This window comes from Lissotriton helveticus, chromosome 4_1, assembly GCF_964261635.1.
Source record: "Lissotriton helveticus chromosome 4_1, aLisHel1.1, whole genome shotgun sequence".
NCBI classification, from domain to species: domain Eukaryota; kingdom Metazoa; phylum Chordata; class Amphibia; order Caudata; family Salamandridae; genus Lissotriton; species Lissotriton helveticus.
The window spans coordinates 623,726,990-623,748,819 of NC_136063.1; the positions used below are offsets into that span (position 1 = coordinate 623,726,990).

Consider the following 21,830-nt stretch of genomic DNA (forward strand, 5'->3'; position numbering starts at 1 on the left):
TACAGCCGCATTCTACCCCAACAACAGCCCAACAATCAATTAACACCGAAGATGATCCACGGCGGAAGAGCATTTCAAAAAGCAAGACAATGACACCCTTTCAATGGGAGGAATAGTTAATAACAAGCATTTGCAATGCAATAGGTCTTGCAGCAGGAAAGTGTGAGCTATTGGTATTGTAAATGACAATTTTTTTAAATATGTGTTGGCTTTGAAAATATATACATTAATAGCATTGTTATTCACGAAGCCAATAAATTACACTTTCCTAATGCGAGTCCTATTGGCTATGGCAATGCTTATTGGTAACAAGCAAGGACAGTGCAGTGATGCTGTGTTTGGGCTGAGTGATGTGGTGGTGTATTAGAGTGATGTAGTGGTGTATTAGAGTGATGTGGTTGTGTTCCAGAGTGATGTGGTGGTGTTCCAGAGTGATGTGGTGGTGTCCCTGAGTGATGTGGTGGTGCCCCTGAGTGATGTGGTGGTGTCCCTGAGTGATGTGGTGGTGTTCCTGAGTGACGTCATGTGTTCCTGAGTGATGTGGTGGTATCCCTGAGGGATTTCGTGGTGTCCCTGAGTGATGTGGTGGTGTCCCTGAGTGATGTGCTGGTGTCCCTCAGTGATGTGGTGTTGCCCCTGAGTGGTGCCCCTGAGTGATGTGGTGGTGCCCCTGAGTGATGTGGTGGTGTCCCTGAGTTATGTGGTGGTGTCCCTGAGTGATGTGGTGGTGTTCCTGAGTGATGTGGTGGTGTTCCTGAGTGATGTGGTGGTGTCCCTGAGTGATGTGGTGGTGTCCCTGGGTGATGTTCTGGTGTCCCTGAGTGATGTGGTGGTGCCCCTGAGTGGTGCCCCTGAGTGATGTGGTGGTGCCCCTGAGTGATGTGGTGGTGTCCCTGAGTGATGTGGTGGTGTCCCCGAGTGATGTGGTGGTGCCCCTGAGTGATTCTACCCCAACAACAGCCCAACAATCAATTAAAACCGAAGATGATTCACGGCGGAAGAGCATTTCAAAAAGCAAGAAAATGACACCTTTTCAATGAGAGGAATAGTTAATAACAAGCATTTGCAATGCAATAGGTCTCGCATTAGGAAAGGGTGAGCTATTGGTATTGTAAATGACAATTTTTTAAAATATGTATTGGCTTTGAAAATATATACATTAATAGCATTGTTATTCACAAAGCCAATAGCTTACACTTTCCTAATGCGAGTCCTATTGGCTATGGCAATGCTTATTGGTAGCAAGCAAGGACAGTGCTGTTGTGGTGCTGAGTGATGATGTGCATGTACACCTGTGCCATGTGACACACAGACATGCCCTAAGGGCATGTCTGTGTGTCACATGGCACACAAGCCAGAAACAGGGGTGCAACAGGGTGTCAAAGTGACACCCTGTCCCCCTTGGCAGTTCGGTATTTTTACCGAATCCTACCGATTCGGTATTTGTTACCAAATAATTACCTACATCAGATTTACCGATTCATGAATACCGAATCGGTAAAATTCGGTATTTATGAATCGGTAAATCTGATTTACCTACATCTAGCTCCTGGTATCCTCTTTGAAGATTCTACGGGCTGGCAGACCGGGCCCTCAACAAATTAGTAGACAAAAAAGAGCCTGGTTCCCATTGATCTAAATGGGTACTCTGAGGACTTTCAGACCTCCTCGCCTCCTGCTCTGGCCCACCTTAGTATTAACTCAGACGACACCCAAGCTCACCAAGCTGCATCAATACATCTCAAAGTAGGGACAAGAGACACCTGGTACGCTCTGTTACACTTGTTTAAATCAGTAGTCAACGCAGTAAAATGTCAGTCAAACAAGCTTGACCTCCAGGTGGACCTCCTAAAAACCATAACTATTTATGTCACGGCATTCGTCTCTAAAATAGGAGCCCAAATATGCTCATACGAAGAGTGCTAGCCGAAGAGGGAAAAACTGCCTTAGCCTACTTATTCAGCCATGTGTTAGGCAAGCTTGCAAACCTCCCTGCCACATTTTTTAAAAACATTTTCTTTATTTGCATTTTCCAAAGTATTACAGTTACATGATAACATATTTATGCTTAAGCTCCATAACATCCAATTGCAAACTTTAAACATAACAATTACAAACCCCTTAGGACAGTGCTAGCAGTATATTTGATAGGAACAATGCTATACTTTCCCAAATTCTCATTGCACGCCCTACGTGGCCTCAGCACCCAACATATAACTGACCACAAATCCAATTCTGCTTATTACAGCATCTCATTTTAGACATCTATTTCTACAGTGGGGGGGGGGGGGGGGGCAAACACAAACGGCTGCTACATTGGATGGTACTGCTTCTGTATGGTCAGACTGTTGTGTACGCGGCCATTCTAATATAAGGCTCCAGATATCCCAAAATAACGAGAGCTGGGTTTGACAGTAAGTAACGTCCCGCAACCATGCTTTAGTGGATGGGACACAAAATTTCCTCCAGTGTATAGCTACCCTGCGTTTGGCCAATAATAATAGCATGGCATGCAGTTTCCGAGAATTTGCAGATGTTTATTTCACATACCCCAATAGTCCTAACAACGGGGAAGGTGTTGTCGGTACATTAAGATTTTTCCCAATAGTGTTAAATATGTCTGTCCAGTATTTTACTATGGCAAAGCATTCCCAAGCTACGTGCATAAACATTGATGAGCTCGCCCTATATCTCCAGCCGTCTGCAGTTGGCCGCAAGCCCATGCGATATAGTTGGGCAGGGGTTTTGTAGAATCTATGCAGATACTTAAAATGAATCAACTGCAATTTGTAATTTGGGGATAGCATCCTTAGTTGGCCACAACAACATTCCCATTGCTCCTCTAAGAGTGGTGGATTTAACTCAGTGTTCCAGATCTGTAAAGTTTTGGGCTCCAAAATTGGAGATGTAGTCTGCATGGAGCTGTATAGCTTGGTGATAAGTGTACGTGGTGACTGACTGATTAGTATTTGCTCCAGAACCTGGGTGGCAGATTGGGGAAGGTGGCGTGAAATTGACGGCAAGTTACTTTTATACGGTGATACAGAAATATTTCACCGAAGGAGGGTGTTGCACCTAGTTCCCCCACCAGAGGTGGGCGGAAGTCTGGATATAGATCTGCATATTTTTATTTATTTATTTATAGAGTTTTATATAGCGTGGACTTGGCCCTTGGGTATCAGAGCGCTTCACATTTACATTTTGAAAACAATTTTGAAACAATTGAGATACATAGCGAATAGCAACATTACTATATATAATATTCCTGTACATTACTTTCTTATAGTTTTCAGAAAAAACTGTTTTTACAACGTGTAACAGTATTTCTATACACATGGTTCAGATGTACTTTCTGTTATTTCTACAACAGGACCGGTTCATGATCGACGTTTGGGTATTAGACATGATGATAAAGTGAGCAGTCTAGTCTATGGAAGGAACTTGCTCATTGCTCACTTCCTTCTTGAATGTTGCTATGTTTGGAATTTTTCTAATGTTTGGAGGGAGTGAGTTCCAGATTCTGGGGCTGCTCCGGAGAAAGCTCTGTCATACATTTTATTCCGAAAGATGGGTGGTTTCAACAGCAGTTCTGTGGCACTCCTAGCTGGTCTGCGTCCCCTGAAAGCTCTATTTTCTGAGCTAAGTACCTTGCAGGTTTGTAGTGGAGCGCTTTGTGTGTAGTACATGCCAGTTTGAATTGAATTCTGGCTTCGTACGGTAGCCAGGTAATGCTTTCAGGTGAGGGGAGATATGGTCGTATTTTCTGGTTCCAGTAATGAGTCTTGCTGCCGCATTTAGACAGGCTTTTAGTGGAGCTGTGGACATTTTTGATAGACCTGCTAGAGTTGTACATCCATATTCGATCCTTGAAATAACTAAGGACTGAACTGCCAGTTTGAGGTCCGCCGTAGAGATGAGTTGTTTCATTTTTCTCATATAGTTCAGGTGAAACCGGGCACTTTTTGTCATTGACTTGATGTGGGCTTTCATGTCTAGGTTGTTATCAAGCGGCACAAAAATAAATAAACGGAGACTTAGCATCAATCAATAAGCCCCTTAAATTTTTAAACAAGGTTATACATAACTTTTATCAATCAAAGTTACGAAATAGTATCTACATAACTATCGACGCACTCTCAGTGAAGAAAAAGAGAAAGGTAGTTGAGTGGGATAGGTGTGGTGGGATAAGTGTGGGGACTGGGTAAAGGTGTTGTGACCATAACACAATCACAATTAAAACTCAATACGCCCTTTACAGTCTGAATTAGATCCACAGTTCCATGTCTCTCTTATCACATAGGATAGGGTTTACTCCATTTGATTTGTTCCTATGTTCCTAACAGTCTACGTTTCGACCCCGCCCCGCATTGTGTAAGGGTTAGTTGAAACCTCATTCTGGGGTCTTCATCAGGACATTCGCAAAACGAGAGCGCTTTACATTTGGTCATCCAGTGACCTTATTCGTTGGACCTCCTTAGGTTCCTATTATGAGTGATTCTTCTGGGGTGAGACAATCATCCAATTGAAAATAATGTGTGGTCCGTTGAGTTGCAGCTACAAGGGTGTGCAGATCATCACTGCTGCCCGGTAGTTCTATTCTTTTTCTTTATCTATCTGTACTCCGCCGTGTACATGCCGGTCGGGTCCTTGTTTAATCATTGGCCCAGGTCAGGTAGTTTTAGGGTATACCCCGTTAAAACTTAACACCCACATGTCCAGCCAGCCACAGGCCGCAGACCCAGGCTCAACGCGGTCGCCGACGTGGTTACCGCTGTGGCGGTATCGGGGGACACCGGCAGGTCCAGTCCACACCCGCCTCTGCATCATCTGCCTCTAAGCCTTCCTAGTACGACATTTCAGGCCCATTTGACGCCAGTGGGGAGCAGGGTCCGCCATCACCTCCCCCAAGGGCGTACCATCACATCGGACAGGTGGGTGCTGTAAATCGTCTGAAGGGGCTACTCCCTCCCCTTCGAGGCGACCCCTCAATCCATGCCACCGCAGTACCACCGCATGTTGGGGGATCACTTGCAACTTCTGCAGGAGGAAGTTACGGCCCTATTGGCCAAGGGGGCTATCAAGCATGTTCCTGGGCCAGAAGTAGGACGTGGTTGCTATTCCCACTACTTTCTGGTACCCAAGAAGGGCAAAGGAGGCCTACGCCCTATCTTGGACCTACGGAACGTCAACGGCTTCTTCCGGAAGGAGAAGTTCAAGATGCTGACTTTGGCTCAGGTCCTAGCTGCCCTGGACCCAGAAGACTGGATGGTAGCGTTGGACTTGCAGGACGCGTTTTTTTCACATCCCCGTCCTGCCGGCCCACCGGCGTTACCTGCGGTTCACGGTAGGCCACGAGCACTTTCAGTTTACCGTGCTCCCCTTCGGCCTTACCAGAGCCCCTTGGGTGTTCATAAAAGTGATGGCGGGGGTCGCAGCTCATCTGCGCATATCAGGGGTTTCAGTCTTCCCCTATCTCGACGATTGGTTGTTGAAGGCGGGCTCGCCCCAGACAGTTGTCTCCTACCTCCAGACTACGACTGACCTCCTGCACTCGCAGGGGTTCTCCATCAACTTGCCAAAGTCACACCTGTGCCCCTCTCAGAAGCTCCTTTTCATCGAAGCGGTTCTGGACTCAGCCCAGTTTCGGGTTTATCCCCTGGAGCAGCAGGTTCGGGATATTCAGGCTCTGATTCCGATCTTTCAGCCTTTATCCCGAGTCTCGTCAGGTTGACGCTGCGGCTCCTGGGGCTCATGGCCTCCTGCATCCTTCTGGTGCATCACGCCAGGTGGCGGATGCAGGCTCTGCAGTGGGACCTGAAGTTTCAGTGGGCACAGCATCAGGGCAACCTGTCCGACCACATCCTGATCTCGGAGGGCACTGCGAGCCAGTTGCAGTGGTGGCTCACAAAGCGCGATTGGGTCAGCGGCAGGTCTCTTTCCCTACCCCAACCGGAGCACATAGTGGTGACAGATGCGTCCCTCCTGGGATGGGGGGGGCCACATGGGAGAGAGGGAGATCAGAGGCCTCTGGTCTCCGGCGGAGTCCCGGCTCCATATCAACCTTCTGGAGCGGGGGGCGATCCGACTTGCACTGAAGGCATTCCTTCCCTCTGTCCGGGGAAGGGTAGTGCAGGTGTTCACGGACACCACCGTCATGTGGTACTGCAACTAACAGGGCGGGGTGGGGTTGAGGACCCTTTGTCAGGAGGCTCTGCACCTCTGGCATTGGCTGGAACACCAGGGCGTAACTCTGGTGGTTCAACACCTGGCAGGTTCCCTGAACTCCAGGGCGGAGAAACTCAGCCGCCGGTGCATGATGGATCACGAATGGCGTCTGAACTCGGACGTGGCACAAGGTCTCTTTCAGCAGTGGGGAGAGCCTTGGTTAGATCTATTCACCACCGAAGAGAACGCGCAATGTCATCAGTTCTGCGCGTTGGAATTTCCAAGGCGGCACTTGCTCGGCGACGCTTTTCGTCGCGAGTGGAGCTGCGTTCTGTTGTACGCCTTTCCGCCGATACCACTTCTGCACAGAGTCCTGAAGAAGATCGGGCGAAACCGGGCCCAAGTCATCCTTGTGGCTCTGGACTGGGCACGAAGAGACTGGTATCCCGAGCAACTCAGCATGTCAGTCGATCCCCTGATTCGTCTGCCTCTTCAGGAGGACCTTCTGTCTCAGCAGCAGGGGATGGTCCTCCACCCGAACCTGTCCAGTCTCCACCTACATGCGTGGAGATTGAGCGGCGACAGTTGAGGCCATTTGACTTCCCTCCTGAAGTCTGTGATGTGATTCTGGCAGCCAGGCGTCCCTCCACAAAAACAGTATATGCCTGCAGGTGGAACAAACTTGTGGCATGGTGCACAGCAAAAGCTGTGGATCCAATCTCTGCCCCCCTTTCAGAGGTTCTCCTCTTCCTTCTTTCTCTTGCCCAGCAGGGGCTCTGCTCTGGGCACTGTCAAGGGCTACCTCTCAGCCATTTCAGCCTTCTTAAGGCTTCCTGATCAGCCTTCTCTTTTCAAGTCCCCTGTTGTAAATAGATTCTTGAAAGGCATCACACACATGTTTCCTCCTGTTCCCTTCATGATGCCTCAGTGGGACTTGAATCTTGTTCTAACATATCTGATGTGCTCTCCCTTTGAGCCACTTCATAACTGTCCTCTTCGCCTTCTGACTCTTAAAACTCCATTACTGTTTGCCATCACCTCTGCCAGGAGAGTGAGTGAGCTCCAGGCTCTATCTTCAAAACCTCCTTTCCTCTCTGTCCATCCGAACAAAGTTGTTCTGAGGACTCGTCCTTCTTTCCTGCCCAAAGTAGTCACAGCCTTCCACATCGGGCAGTCCATCACCTTGCCCACCTTCTTTCTGCCTCCGCATCCCTCGAAGGAGGAAGAGAGGATCCACAATCTGGACCCAAAACGTGTGCTTTCCTTCTATCTAGATCGTACACGCCAGTTCTGGGTGGACGACCAGCTCTTTGTTGGTTACGTTGGCGCTAAGAAGGGATGGCGGTGCACAAGTGGACCATCTCTCGGTGGATCGTATTGTGCATCAAGGTTTGCTACTCGTTGGCGAAACAGGAGCCTCCTGTTGGGCTGCGCGCCCATTCCACTCGGGCCACGGCAGATACTACTGCCCTGGGTCGGGGAGTCCCCTTGCAGGACATCTGTCAGGCAGTGACTGGGACCTCACTGCACACGTTCGCTAGGCACTACTGCCTGGACAGCCAAGTCCGGAGAGATGGGTTTTTCGGCCGTTCCGTTCTCTAGGACTTTCTGGTGTGATCTTGGTTCGCAGACCCACCACTGGGGTTGGTATTGCTGGGGTATCTATTCTAAGGTAAGGAATCTAACACTGACGTGTTTCTTTCAGATTCACAAGTTACTTATCTTCGGTAACAATATATCTGTAAGAAACATTAGTTAGTGTTAGATTTCTTACCGCCCACCCATCCTCCCTGTTCTGCGAACCGATATCTAGGGTTAAGGACATCCCTTTCAGGGCCCTAGTTTCATGGCACCAGTGTCGGTTTCTATCATGGCTCTGCGTTACTGGCGCGGAAAGCTATGTACAGAACTGACGTCAGCGTGCGAGGGCAACGTTTAAGTACTCCGATGACGTCATTCCGGCGATCACGACGCTGACGATGGACACGTCCCGCAGAGGACGCCTACCGACGTGCAGGGGTACTGCTGACGAAAACTTTCCTGATCCAGTCTGACGCCTGGGGGTAATTCTAAGGTAAGGAATCTAACAGTAACTAATGTTTCTTACAGATATATTGTTACAGAAGGTAAGTAACTTGTGCTTTAACATCTCAAATAGTTTCCACGGACTGTTTTTGGCGCTGTCTTGTTCCGATCTAAAGAATTCCTTCTTGGAATTGAGTACTTTTTTGTTGTACTCGTTCCTGGTCTTTCTGAGTGTTTTTAGCTGGGGGGATGATGGGTGCTGTCTCCATTTTCTTTCTGCCAGTCAGCATATGTGTTCATGCCAAGCCTATTAGCCAGAGTGACATTTCCTTTGTCCTCCAGTACCCGCAGCTGGGGATTATGTGCCAGTGGGACTGAGGGAGCATATAGGACATCTAGACCGGTCCTCCTACGCAAGCCATTCCAGCTCCATCTCAGCTTCCCAAACTGTGTCAATTTCGTCCGCGATCTAGTGTAACGCTGGAATATCGCGAACAAGAGTGTGGTCGGAGCAGCCCTGTCTATCACGACCGCCACATGCGGCTGAAAGGGTGTGGGATGGACCCAGTGGTGTAGAAACTGTGCCTGTGCACAATATGCATAAATCTGGATATCTGGTGCGCTCAGTCCACCCTGAACCAAGGCAAGGGTCAGGAGCTCCCACAACACTCTGGCTTGCTTGTGTTGTGGGCGAGGAATAGAGTAATTTTATCTGATCTATGAACATTGAGCTGAGACCCAATCTGGCGAGTATTGTGAACAAGTAGTCCCATTCAAGTGAGTCGAATGCTTTAGTGGCATCCAAAAGCTCAGCTAAAGTTGGATATTGAGGATTGAGATGGTGTAGTACAGAGAAAAAGGTGCAGAGATTATGTGAAGTGGACCTGCCTGGAACAAAGCCAGGTTGGTCTGGTCTGGCGATCAGGGGCAACAGTTGTTGTAGTTTGTTGGCCAATAGCTTGGCATAGATTTTTGTATCAATGTTTAGTAGTGAAAGGGGTCTATAGGAGTCTCTATCATTGGGAGCTTTCCTAGGTTTCAGCAGTGATAATATTATGGCCTCTCTCATTGTGGGAGGGAATTTCCCAAGCTCCTGTGCCTCCTTGTATACTGCCAGGAGTTGGGGCACCAGCAGGTCCGCATAGGTCTTGTAAAATGCAACTGTCAGACCATTCGAACCGGGAGCTTTGCCAGAGGGGAGACTATTTATCACCTGTTTGATATCTTCCACCGTGAAGGGCTCGTCCAAATAAGCCTTATGACCCCTGTCCAATCACAGCAGTTCGAGAGAGTCTAAGTATGACTGAAACTCCTCTTGTGTCACATGGGAGGCGGAAGTGTAAAGTGTGGAATAGTGTTTGGTGAATTGTTCCAAATTCCCTGTGGGATTCTCAGTGATCATCTAGGATTTCAGAGAGGAACAGTTCTGTTTTGGGTGTGCATAGTGTATTAGCCAAAGTCCTGCCTGACCTGTTGCCCTTCCCGTATCTACATGCCCGGTATATTTCCCTAAGAATTTCACTTCCCTATCGGCTTCCTCTTCGTACTCTGATGTTTTGATCCTTATGTCGCCCAATTTATTTGTGTCTCCATTACTATAATATTGTGACTCAAGATCATTTATGCTTGCTTCCAGTTTACTCAGTGTTTGTCTAATGGACCTAAGTATCCCTGCCTGCCTTGAGATGCATTTTCCCAGGATAACGGCTTTAAATGCCCCCAATAGCATGATCTGTGTCTGAACCGAGCCTGCATTCATGGAAAAATATTCCGTGAAGTCACCCTTAATCTCTTCCTTAAATAGAGTGTCCATGAACGCTTGTGGTGGTAGTCTCCAACAGGCCGATTTCTGCAGGCCGTCTGGTATAGACCATTTCAATAAGACCTGCGCATGGTCCGAAAGTGTTCTAGGAAGGTGATTTGTAGTGATGGTCCAGGCTGCTACGTCTGGTGAGATGAGAACAATTCTAACCTCGACCAAGAGTTAAACTGAGCAGTGATAGATGTACCTTCAAATAGCGAAGGATGCCTTTGTCGCCATATGTCTATCAGCCCTCCGTCTGCAATCATTTAATTGAGGGCAGCACTGGACCTTGAATGCAACCAACGGGACCCTCCCTTCCTGTCACTGGCATCGTCAACCAGAGCATTGAAATCACTGCCCCATATTATTGTATCATATCCCACTGTTTTAATCTTGGCCCAAATATCCCAAAAGAATTTCGGCTTGTCCACATTTGGGCCATATATTGCAGCCAGAGTGATATGTATTGACCCTAATTTCCCTCCCAGGATCACATAGCGTCCTTCAGGATCAACCTGCGATGTGGTCATCTTCCAGCCTAGGCCACGCCTTATTAGTATAGATATCCCTCTAGCATGGTTAGAGTATATGGAGAAGTAGATAGCCCCCAACGTCTATTTCGTAGCCTGGTGTGTGATGAACTGTTCAAATGAGTTTTCTGAAGGAAGCAGATATCAATATGGTGTCTGGCTAAATATGTTTGGACAAGACGAGATTTGCAAAAATTGTTTAACCCCTTAATGTTCCATGTGAGGAGATTATATGATTTCATCTTTGATTGACTTTAATTCTCTCATACACGTTAATTGGGGACGTCTAGCCGTTTCTCTAGGTGTATAACAGGTTTTGGTGCATGGCGCATGCAAGTCTGTGCCTAAATAGGAAGCATAGTAGAAGCCATGCATTACGTGCGGTTCGTTGCTCCTAGTACTTGGATAACATACAATAGTACTGTTCTGTCTAAACCAATGAACATCCCTGTCCCCCCCACCCACTCCAACCCCCCCAATTAGGTTGAGTATAAGTCCCACCCCTTACTAACAAACTGAGTATTATGCCCTGGGCTTGTGCCAAGGGACTGGTACCGGAAGTTCTCCCTGGGGGCATGGTTAACCGGCGTACAACCCCACCAAAGGTTGGGTGGCCACCTTAATATGTAAGAGCCCCACAATTGCACAATTTAGGTGTGTTAATGGAGGTGAAAGTTAGCGTGCGGTTTCTGCATTCCACTGACCACTTACTTAGTTCAGCATCATACTTTCTAGGTGAAATTGAACAATACCTGCCAGTGGCATGCACCGCAAATCAGTCATTGTCACTTAGCCTCGCTTCCTGGGAGTCCTTAGAGGTCAATTTTGCTGGTTTTTTGAGCTACAGACATGTTTTGCAGATTTGGCGACTGTGAAATGATGGGCAGACCCCTCGTAGTTGATCTTTAATTTAGCTTGGTACAACATCGTGTATGGTATTTCTGCTTGCCGTAGCAACTTTTTGACTTGCACAAATTCACGCCTGGCAGCCTGCACTGTTGAGGTGAAATCCGGATAAATGGAAATGTTAATACCTTTGTGGTTGATGTTTCCTTTTTCCCTTGCCAACCTAAGGATAGTGTCCCGGTCTCGTTAGTTCAATACACGTGCAAGTATTGGTCTCGGGGCGGACCCCACTGGAGAGCTGGGACCCAGGCTGCGGTGGGCCCGCTCCACTATGAAGAGCACTGAGAGTTCCGGATCAAACAGTTCATGCATCAGTTCCTCCACAAATGGTTCCATCTTCACGATAGCTATTGTTTCTGGGATACCCGTGATGCGTAGATTGTTTTGGCATTAGCGGGCCTCCAAATCCTCATTTTTGGCCTTAATTATGTTCAGCACTCTGTCCATATTGAGAAGCTGCTCCTTGGTCTCTATCTGGAATTCGTAGTTCTCTCTGGCGCGGTTGTCTAGTAGGTCCAGACATTCCTCTTGTGTGTCTACCTGCTTTTTGACCTGGTCGAGTCTAGCGTTTAGCATGTCTAGTTTGTTATCAATGGTCTTTAAACTGGATTTCATGTCAAGTAGAAGAGTACGGAGATCATCACCACCGCCCTCAGTGCCTTCTCTTACTCTGGATTCGTTGTCAGTGTCCGGATCACTGACATAATATCGACGGTCAAAATATCGACTTACCAAAATATCGAGGTAAAAATATAGAATGCCAAAATATCGACTTCCTATCTACAAACAGGTAAGTACAAAAATATCGACTCCAAAATATCGATAGGAAAAAATATAGACAGTCAAAATATCGATTTTTTAAAATATCTTAAAAGTCATTTTAAAGTACTATAATAATAAATATAATAAATTAAAACATACTTAAAATACTTAAATAAACTTAAAATTAATAAATAATTATTGTAACTTAAAAAAAATATATATTTTTTTTAATATATATATATACATATTATTAACAAAACATATACAATATTTTTTTCGTTGGATAGTGAGAGGTTTAAATGTACTATTCCCACGCCAGTGAGAGCAAAAGTTGGGAAAGCGTTGAATAGCGTAAGGATAAAAATTACTATTCCCACTCCAAAGAGTGCAACAGTAGGGAAAACGTTGGATAGCGTAGGGGTAAGAATTACTATTCCCACTCCAAAGAGTGCAACAGTAGGGAAAGCGTTGGATAGCGTAGGGGTAAAAATTACTATTGTAACTCCAGCGAGTGCAACAGTAGGGTAAGCGTTGGATAGCGTAGGGGTAAAAATTACTATTCCCACTCCAGCGAGTGCAACAGTAGGGAAAGCATTGGATAGCGTAGGGGTAAAATTTACTATTCCAACTCCAGCGAGTGCAACAGTAGGGAAAGCGTTGGACAGCATAGGGGTAAAAATGACTATTCCCACTCCAGCGAGTGCATCAGTAGGGTAAGCGTTGGATAGCGTAGGGGTAAAAATTACTATTCCCACTCCAGAGACTGCAACAGTAGGGAAAGCGTTGGATAGCGTAGGGGTAAAAATTACTATTCCCACTCCAGCGAGTGCAACAGTAGGGAAAGCATTGGATAGCATAGGGGTAAAATTTACTATTCCAACTCCAGAGAGTGCAACAGTAGGGAAAGCGTTGGATGGCGTAGGGGTACAAATTACTATTCCCACTCCAGAGAGTGCAACAGTAGGGAAAGCGTTGGATAGCGTAGGGGTAAAAATTACTATTACCACTCCAGAGAGTGCAACAGTAGGGAAAGCGTTGGATAGCGTAGGGGTAAACATTACTATTCCCACTCCAGCGAGTGCAACAGTAGGGAAGGCTTTGGAAAGCATAGGGGTAAAAATTACTATTCCCACTCCAATAACTGCAACAGTAGAAAAAGCTTTGGATAGCGTAGGGGTAAAAATTACTATTCCCACTCCAAAGAGTGCAACAGTAGGGAAAGAGTTGGATAGCGTAGGGGTAAAATTTACTATTCCAACTCCAGAGAGTGCAACAGTAGGGAAAGCGTTGGATAGCATAGGGGTGAAATTTACTATTCCCACTCCAGAGAGTGCAACAGTAGGGAAGGCTTTGGATAGCATAGGGGTAAAAATTACTATTCCCACTCCAATAACTGCAACAGTAGGGAAAGCGTTGGATAGCGTAGGGGTAAAAATTACTATTCCCACTCCAAAGAGTGCAACAGTAGGGAAATCGTTGGATAGCGTAGGGGTAAAAATTACGATTCCAACTCCAGCGAGTGCAACAGTAGGGAAAGCATTGGATAGCGTAGAGGTAAATTTTAATATCCCCACTGTAGTGAAAATAAATAAATATAAATCACATAATTATAAATTAATCAATTATTACATTTTAATTACCAATTAAGAATTAATTGATAACCAATTTAAAATTAATCACCACTTTATTTAAATAAAATACCAATTAATTATCATGTTTAATTAATTATAATAAATTACTTCCCACCCGATTCCCCTATAAACAAACAACCCGCTACTAAAAATAAAATAATATTATTCACATAATTATCAATTATTCGATTAATAAAAATTAATTATCAATTAAAATGTTTATTATTTACCAATTAAACATTATTTGACAATTTATTCTAATTAAATACCAATCAATTAATTAACATATTTAATTAATTAAAATTAAATAACTTCCCACCCTATTCCCCTATAAACCCGCAACCCACTACTGAAAAAAAATATTAGTCACATAATTGTCAATTAAACAATTAATTAAAATTAATTATCAATTAACAATTAATTAATTATCAATTAAAAATTAATTACCAATTAATTCAAACTAATTACCAATTAATTAATTAACATATTTAATTAATTATAATTAAATTACTTCCCACCCTATTCCCCTATAAACCAACAACCCGCTACAGAAAATAAATTACTAAAATTAAAATATTTATCAATTAATCAATTAAAATGAATTACCACTTATATTTTAATTAATTACCAATTAATAATTAATTAACAATTAATTCTAAATAAATAACAATAAATACATTAACATATTTAATTAATTATAATTAAATTATTTCCCACCCTATTCCCCTATAAACCCACAACCCGCTACATATTTATATTACACACAATTTTCTTTTTATATTAACTTACCTAAAATTCGATATCTTTGTTGTCTATATTATGTCTAGTCGATATTATGTCCATTCTATATTTTTGATTCGATATTATGTCCATTCCATTCGATATTAAAATGTTCTAGTCGATATTTTGGTAGTCTATATTATGTCTAGTCGATATTATGTCTGTTCTATATTTTTGACTCGATATTATGTCTAGTCGATAAAAAAAACCTCGATATTTTGACTGGTTACCGTCAGTGTCCACATCATCGTCTTTGTGCCGGGTGAGTCTTTTATGCTCAAAGGTGAGCTTAGCTTGTTTCGTATCGTGTTTCCCCATGTTCACGAAGACCTATTGGCACAGCAGGGCGTGTCAGGCACACCCAGATCTTAATCCAACTCAGAGCGCAGATCTGCCCAGGAGTATCTCACAACAAACACTCTGAATCACAGGAGAGACACAGGATGGCAAGCAGAGGCACAAGGACAGACACCGCCAGGGCAAGCTGAAGTAGGTTAAACATGCTGGGTGTGCTCTCTCACAACCTACCAACCCGCCTCACCTGCTCCCGGGAGAGGTACACTATTGAACTGGTTTTTCTCAAATCTTGTGGAGTGCCACTATGCAGGGACAGCATGCTCCCCCTTGTCCTAGATATCATGGCGAGGCAACACAGCAGCTGGGCAACATTCAGTGCTTCCCAGGTTGCCCACCAGTTCCTCAGCGGCCCACCGCAGAATTCCGTGCCGCCGCCCTGAAGCATCGCTCTGTGGGTCTCACATGCATCTCTCTTCATACCCACCCACTGCTGTTGAAGCTGATGTTGCTACGCACAGGGATGGCACACGGAGCCCCAGGGATATTGTGAAGACATGGTAGCCGCTTCTGCACACAGCGATTCACATACAACCCAGGTACGGCATTGTTTAATTACTTTCAGCCAGTATATAGACCTGGGTGACCCCTCCCACGCAGACAGCTGCTCACCAGGCCAGGGCCAATCCTCGAGGACCACCCCTCCGCTCGAGCCGTCCGGCAGAGGCAGCGCCGCACGGCACACTCCATGTAAACTGACACCCCTCACAGCCGCTCACCTCCGGGTCTCGCTCGCCGCCACGCATTTTCTGTGCTTTGGCGAAGTGCCGCCACCGCAGCCTCAGCAGGTATGCACTCCAGGTCCAGTCAGGTCCAGGCCTCCGCACCGGGGGACCACATGGCACCAGACACCGCACACAGTCTCAGGAGCCAGCACCGCAGGGCCAAATTGATTACGCCGGATCGGGGAGCCAGCGGGCAGCATCCCGTGCTGCGAGCTTGTGACTCCCCTATGTGAGTCGCCGCAAACAGCATGGAGTCTCCCTAGGCCGCGTCGACTGGGCCCACCCTGCAGCAGCTGGAAACTGCCAATATCTTCAATTTTGTATGTTTTTCTATCAATATTTTAGCAGCCGCCAATGCTTGTCGCCTTCACCCTCTGACTGCATGCGTTTATGGGCAATTATGTTCACTCATATTGCAGGATGTTGAAGGATTATGCAGCGGTCGTAATAGCCCTCTTAATGAGCGGCCATTTCGCTGCTCGGCTGGCCACACACCCCAACCTCCCCGCCACATTAAGTACAGTGCTATTAGAAATAAAGTTCCAACTAAACCTAGGTCTTGCTACAACCCAGGAAGCAACTGATCAAAAAGTAATATACCCAGATGCCAACAGGATGCCACTCAATGAGGCTGCTACACGTCTCCCACCAGTGCAACTCAAGCGCTCAGATTTCCCTCAGGCCTTCTTCTCAGTACCCAAGCCCACCAACTCCTCACCCCAGCGGAAAAATGCCCTCCTCAAGGAAACAGCGCAAAGGCAAAAAAATACCCACAATAGAAGTTCGGAAAAGTAGGGGCATCTACACAGCATAACCAAGTATACTTTATCTTTAGAACAACCCCTAAGCCAACAGAGTCACCCCAAGAATGTTCAATGGAGAGAACTTCACCCTGTCTCAAAGGGAACTCGCCAGGGGGATTAACTAATGCCATCACAGATTCTGGCAGTTTGAAGGGGGGTAAAAGTTTCACTTGCGCAAAAGAAACCTCCCAACAACATGAATGAGAATTTGCCTAGCCTTCATGCTGGTAAGTTCCAATTCTATTAAGGACTCGGAGGCGAGGATTATGCCTTCTTCCTTCCCTTTATTTGTACAAATAGCAGCAAGAAAAACACAAAACAACTACATTTCCCATGAACACTTGGGAAACAAAAGAGTCTCAACAATAGTCCTTTGTCAGTCTCCTCACTCCGGCAGCTCCCATCATGCACCGCAGCTGCTTCCTCTTCCTCTTTCTTCACGCGAAGCCCATGCTCCAGCAATTTTACGCATCCTGTTTGGTACCGTCGTTCACTGCAAAAAATGCAGTGTCAGATACTGACCGTCTACTCAGCCCAACGTAAGACACATGGCAAGAGAACAGTGCAAACCATCAGCATACAAAGCCATCAGAAAAACTCCATGAATGAGTAACTTACATTCCATACGGGGAGGGTCCACTTCTTGGAAGTCATTGGGGGGGATAATCCTCTCCTCCGAGTCCTTAATAGAATTGGAACTTACCAGCACGAAGGCTAGGCAAATTCTCATTCTATGGCAGGACTGGAGGCTTCGGATTATGCCAGTTCAAAACTAGCCGAGCTACTTCCAACAATGGCTTGAAATAGAACCTCTTGAAAGTGGAATCTGAGGACCAATCGACCGCTCGCATCATATTCTCCAACCTAGCCCCAAGGCCAAAAGCTTTAGAGGCCATCGCTCCTCCTGCTGAATGAGCGCCAAATTGTTTGGTATCAATCCCCGCCTCCTGCATCACCCAACACACCCACCTGGCTATTGTTGGGGAAGAAACAGCCTTGTACGGTTTACGTAGGGCAAGGAGAAGTTGTCTTTCGCCCGGAGGGCGAGTGTCTTCAGTCAAATCTTCATACGCACGGAGGCACTGCACTACACACAGTTTAGGGGAATCCGGAAAAGCCAGGTAGGAAATAACCCTGAAGAGCCTACTCACTGTGAATGACACCCCATCCTGGGAAAAAACTCTAGCAGTGGTGTCAAGTGCTCGAACGTCTGAAACCCGCCTGCAGGATACCAGGCACAACAGCATTGCCAACTTAGCTGTGAGTTCTTTACAAGAAAGAACCTATTTGGCTGCCAAGACAAAAACAAGTTCAGAACCCTGTTTACATTCCAAAGGACGGAATACCGTGGTTCCCGAGGCAGCGAGAGGCGAATCCCTCTCAGAAGTCTGCACACCAAGGGGTGCTCCCTAATCGGGGAACCTTGCACAAGGTCGTGTCCAGCCGAGATAGCGGAACGGAAAGTGTTGATTGACCGGTAGGCAAGGCCATCTTCCGCCACACCGGCCAAGAAGTTAAGAACGTGAACTACATCCGCCCCCACGGGATCAAAACTCCATCGCACACACCAGCGACACCATCTATGCCTGGCTGATCGGTATCTCCTGGTCGTGCCATCAGCCCACGCCTTGGAGAGCAGGTCTTCTGCCTTTCCCGAAAGGCCTGGGAGCGTCCAGCGACGCCGGAGATCCGCCAAGCCATCAGCCTTAGTGATCCCTCCTGGACTAACTGGTGGGGAGTCCCGTCCGGACTGAGCAGAATGTGAGGAGAGTGGGGGGAGTAGTATTGGAGAATCCCAAGAAAATTCCAGTAGAACTGGAAACCAAACTTGAGACCTCCACCACGGAGGGATCAAGACCACCTCCGCCAACTGACGGCGAAGTAACGCCGACACACGCGTTATCATCGAAAACGGGGGAAACGCATACCCCTGCTCGCCCGACCAATCCTGGAGGAAAGCGTCCGTCGCCTCCGCCAACGGATCCAGGCGCCAACTGAAGAACCTCGGGAGCTGATGATCCAGGCGTGACGTAAACAGGTCCACTGAGAAGGGACCCCCACCTGTCCGCCAGCCAGGAGAACACCTGAGGGTCCAGCTTCCACACGCTGGCGTCCAGCAGGTGCCGGGAGTGCCAATCGGCCACTTCGTTCTGTCGACCCGGCAGGTACTCCGCCGTGACCGACACCTGCCGATCCAGGCAAAAATGCCAAAACTCCCTGGCAAGGTCCGCTAACATCTTGGATCTGGTCCCCCCCAGATGATTGATATAGCAGACCGCCGACACGTTGTCCATCCGGAGGAGGACACAGGACTGAACTCTGTCCTTCGCCCAACATTGGACCGCAAAGGATCCTGCCAGCAACTCCAAGCAGTTGATATGAAACGACTGTTCGTGTGCAGACCAGGCGCCACCTGTGGAAAAATCTCCGCACCTGGGCCCCCAGCCAGAGCGACTGGCGTCTGACTCGATGACTATGTCCGAGGCGGAGCCGAAAATCGCACGGCCATTCCAGGCCTCCATGTGCGTCAGCCACCACCGCATCTCGTCTCTCACTTCCTCCGACAATGGAATCAGCTGAGAATACGTCAGGCCCTTCCTGAGATGGTACGTCTTCAGACGCTGCATGGCCCGGTAGTGAAGAGGGCCTGGGAATATGGCCTTAATCGAAGAGGACAGAAGACCCACCAAATGCGCCAAATGACGTAAAGACGTTAGTGGCCTGAGGGGGAGGGGGGATTGATGGGCTGTGCGGAGGGGGAGGATGGGTATGGGTGGGGTGTTGTAAATCTGCTCGCCAGGATGTCCATTCAGTAAAAGTCTCACCGGTTTAGAACCCAGAGGTATTATTGTCAGCGTTGGTAGGCATATAGGGGGTTTGATCTTTCTATGCAGGCCGTATTGTTGACATGTAAACATAAGTTGTGGTGTCTTCTATGTATCATTATCCTACTGCTGCTGACCACTGTGCAATTTTCTGGAGCATGTTTTTTTTTTATAATAAAAAGATTTTTTTTTTAAATAATTATGGCAGCTGTCAGCCCTTTTTTGTAAAAATTCAGGGACCATAAAGCTCTTCTCTCAAGAGGTGTTAATCCGCTAAGGATTTTGTTGAAGCACATTCGTCACCAGAAGTAGTACATAGAGTAATCTAGTTTCAAACCATGAAGGTTTAATGTTAATGGTTCACAGAAGGCAAAGGTTATTAGCAAGTTATAATCAGAATGCATGGACTTTAATAAGCAATCACTTCATATTAAATCATATGAAGTAGAGCACTAGCCAGCATGGAGTTGTCTCAAAAGGAAAGGACAAAGGAAAATCAGTCCACTCTCTCTGGGAGAGCACTCTAAATCTCCTACTCTGCTCTGCTCTATTCCGCTCCGAACATATTTGTTCTGAACTTAAGACACAAACACACATTTTAACATTTTACTCACCTATACACAGTTCTCATACGACTGTCTGATTAGGTTAAAGCTAGATTATATGCCGGTTATGTTCTTAAGGTTTCTCACAATACTAGCTTCTTTCTGAGTCCTTCAAACTAAACTATCTGTCTATACAGATAGGATACGTGTCTGCAAACATTGCAGGTGTCTCTTGAATGCACTATTGATGAAAACATTCCACAATAATCACAAAGAACAGAAAACATTCTTCACATGGGAAAGAATGGAAAAAAAAGAACGTTGTGCTCAACAATTAACTGCTGTTTGCTTAGTAGTAAAACGTTCACCTGTCACAAACATAATAGCAATCAACGTTACCCGTTTTGAAATTCAAGCCTACATTAGCTATAGTAATCTAAGCGTGAATAATCATTATTTCTCTCGTTTCAAATAGCGCTTGAGTGGCTCTGCCTTAAAGTCACGTTGATACAAAAAGCTTAATATAAAAAACGTCTACATAGTGATTTGTTATATTGTACCTATAGGGAGCTTGATAGCGACTTGAGAATGCACCCAGTTTTTGCCCCTGAGCTAAGCTCTGTGTACCATTACAAGAAAGTTATCTTTTAGCCCCGCTCTAATGTATACTTATACTAAATAGTTACATTTAATACAGCACGTTTTTTTCCCATGCAACATGCACACCATTCTTGATCACTCTAGGCTGCACGGTTACTTGAAAAGCTGCCTGCAATGTAAAGAATCATTGAAAAACAGAAGAAAAGAAAACTGAAAAAGAGACTGATGGGAAACTAGTTATTTGTAATACATTTGTGAGCCTGTTTCTCATCACGAACAACGAAAGTGTGACAGGTGAGCTCTCACCTGACCCTGGCGACTTGCATATGTCTCAAAATCAAATTCTCCTATCCACAAATGAGTCTCGACCAAAACAAATGTGAAAAGCAATATAATCGGTGTGTCGAAAAATGTCGGCCTCGTTGAATTTGTCACTCACTGACTCAAAGAATCTAGCCAAGGGTAAGTGTGCACTCATTGCCAGTCAAGCAAAATGTAGCCACCACTTTATTGTAACATTCTGTTGATCCAATGAATAGGCAGTCATGCAGTTGCGTATTGACAGTATTGAAGGTGAAATCTGCAAAGTTTCCTTGGAAATGAAAACATCTTGAATGGGTCCTTCAGAAGTCAACTTGCAATAGGAATTTGCCAATACTGCGTATCGGGCAGATGCAAAGTAATGATAGCGGTTACTTCATTCCAATATTGATGCGAATCTACTCACATATAGACCTAATCTTCCTGAGGCAACCTTAGAGGTTCTCCACAGTCAGAACCATGCATCTGTGACCTTCATGCCAGTTTGTACTGCTGTCCTTTATAGTTAACTTTATTATTTAGTTCTATGACAACAACACAAACACCTACTAGCAAGGAATAACATTCTCCTCTAAATATATTACTACCCATCCCTTGTCCTGCACAACTCGGTACCCATGCCCCCACCCTCTCAGCTGTCAACTAAAACATTGTCAGCAATTGCTCATGGTTCTCTTCTGTTACTGAAAGTGCGTCTGCTCACCCCATAGTTACACCTCACTAAAGTACCCAAAGAGAATGTGGGGAAGTGAGCTCCCTAAGGAGACCAGTCTGATTCATGGCCTTTAGCCTACCCATGTGTGTAAGTGATTTTATGCCTACGTCACACTGCTGTTATTGTTTGCTTTGCTGGGCAAATTGCCAGGGACATTTGTCTACCCCGCATTGATTGGAAGTGTCTATTTGATTGGTATGTCTGATCCCTAGGTCAGATATAACATATGTTGGAGAATTGGTATAAATGTTTGGAAATCTTTGTCAATGGCTTCTAACACCACTTTACAGTACGTCTGGGGGCGTGGGAAGAAGGATCATAATTATATCAGCATGCTTC

General features: G+C 46.0%; 1 long non-coding RNA gene across 1 annotated transcript in view; it reads left to right on the plus strand.

The window, feature by feature from the left end:
* The window catches only part of LOC144827265 (uncharacterized), a 105,287-nt gene that overhangs the window by 39,493 nt on the left and 43,964 nt on the right, over positions 1-21,830 (plus strand). The window lies entirely within an intron of this gene.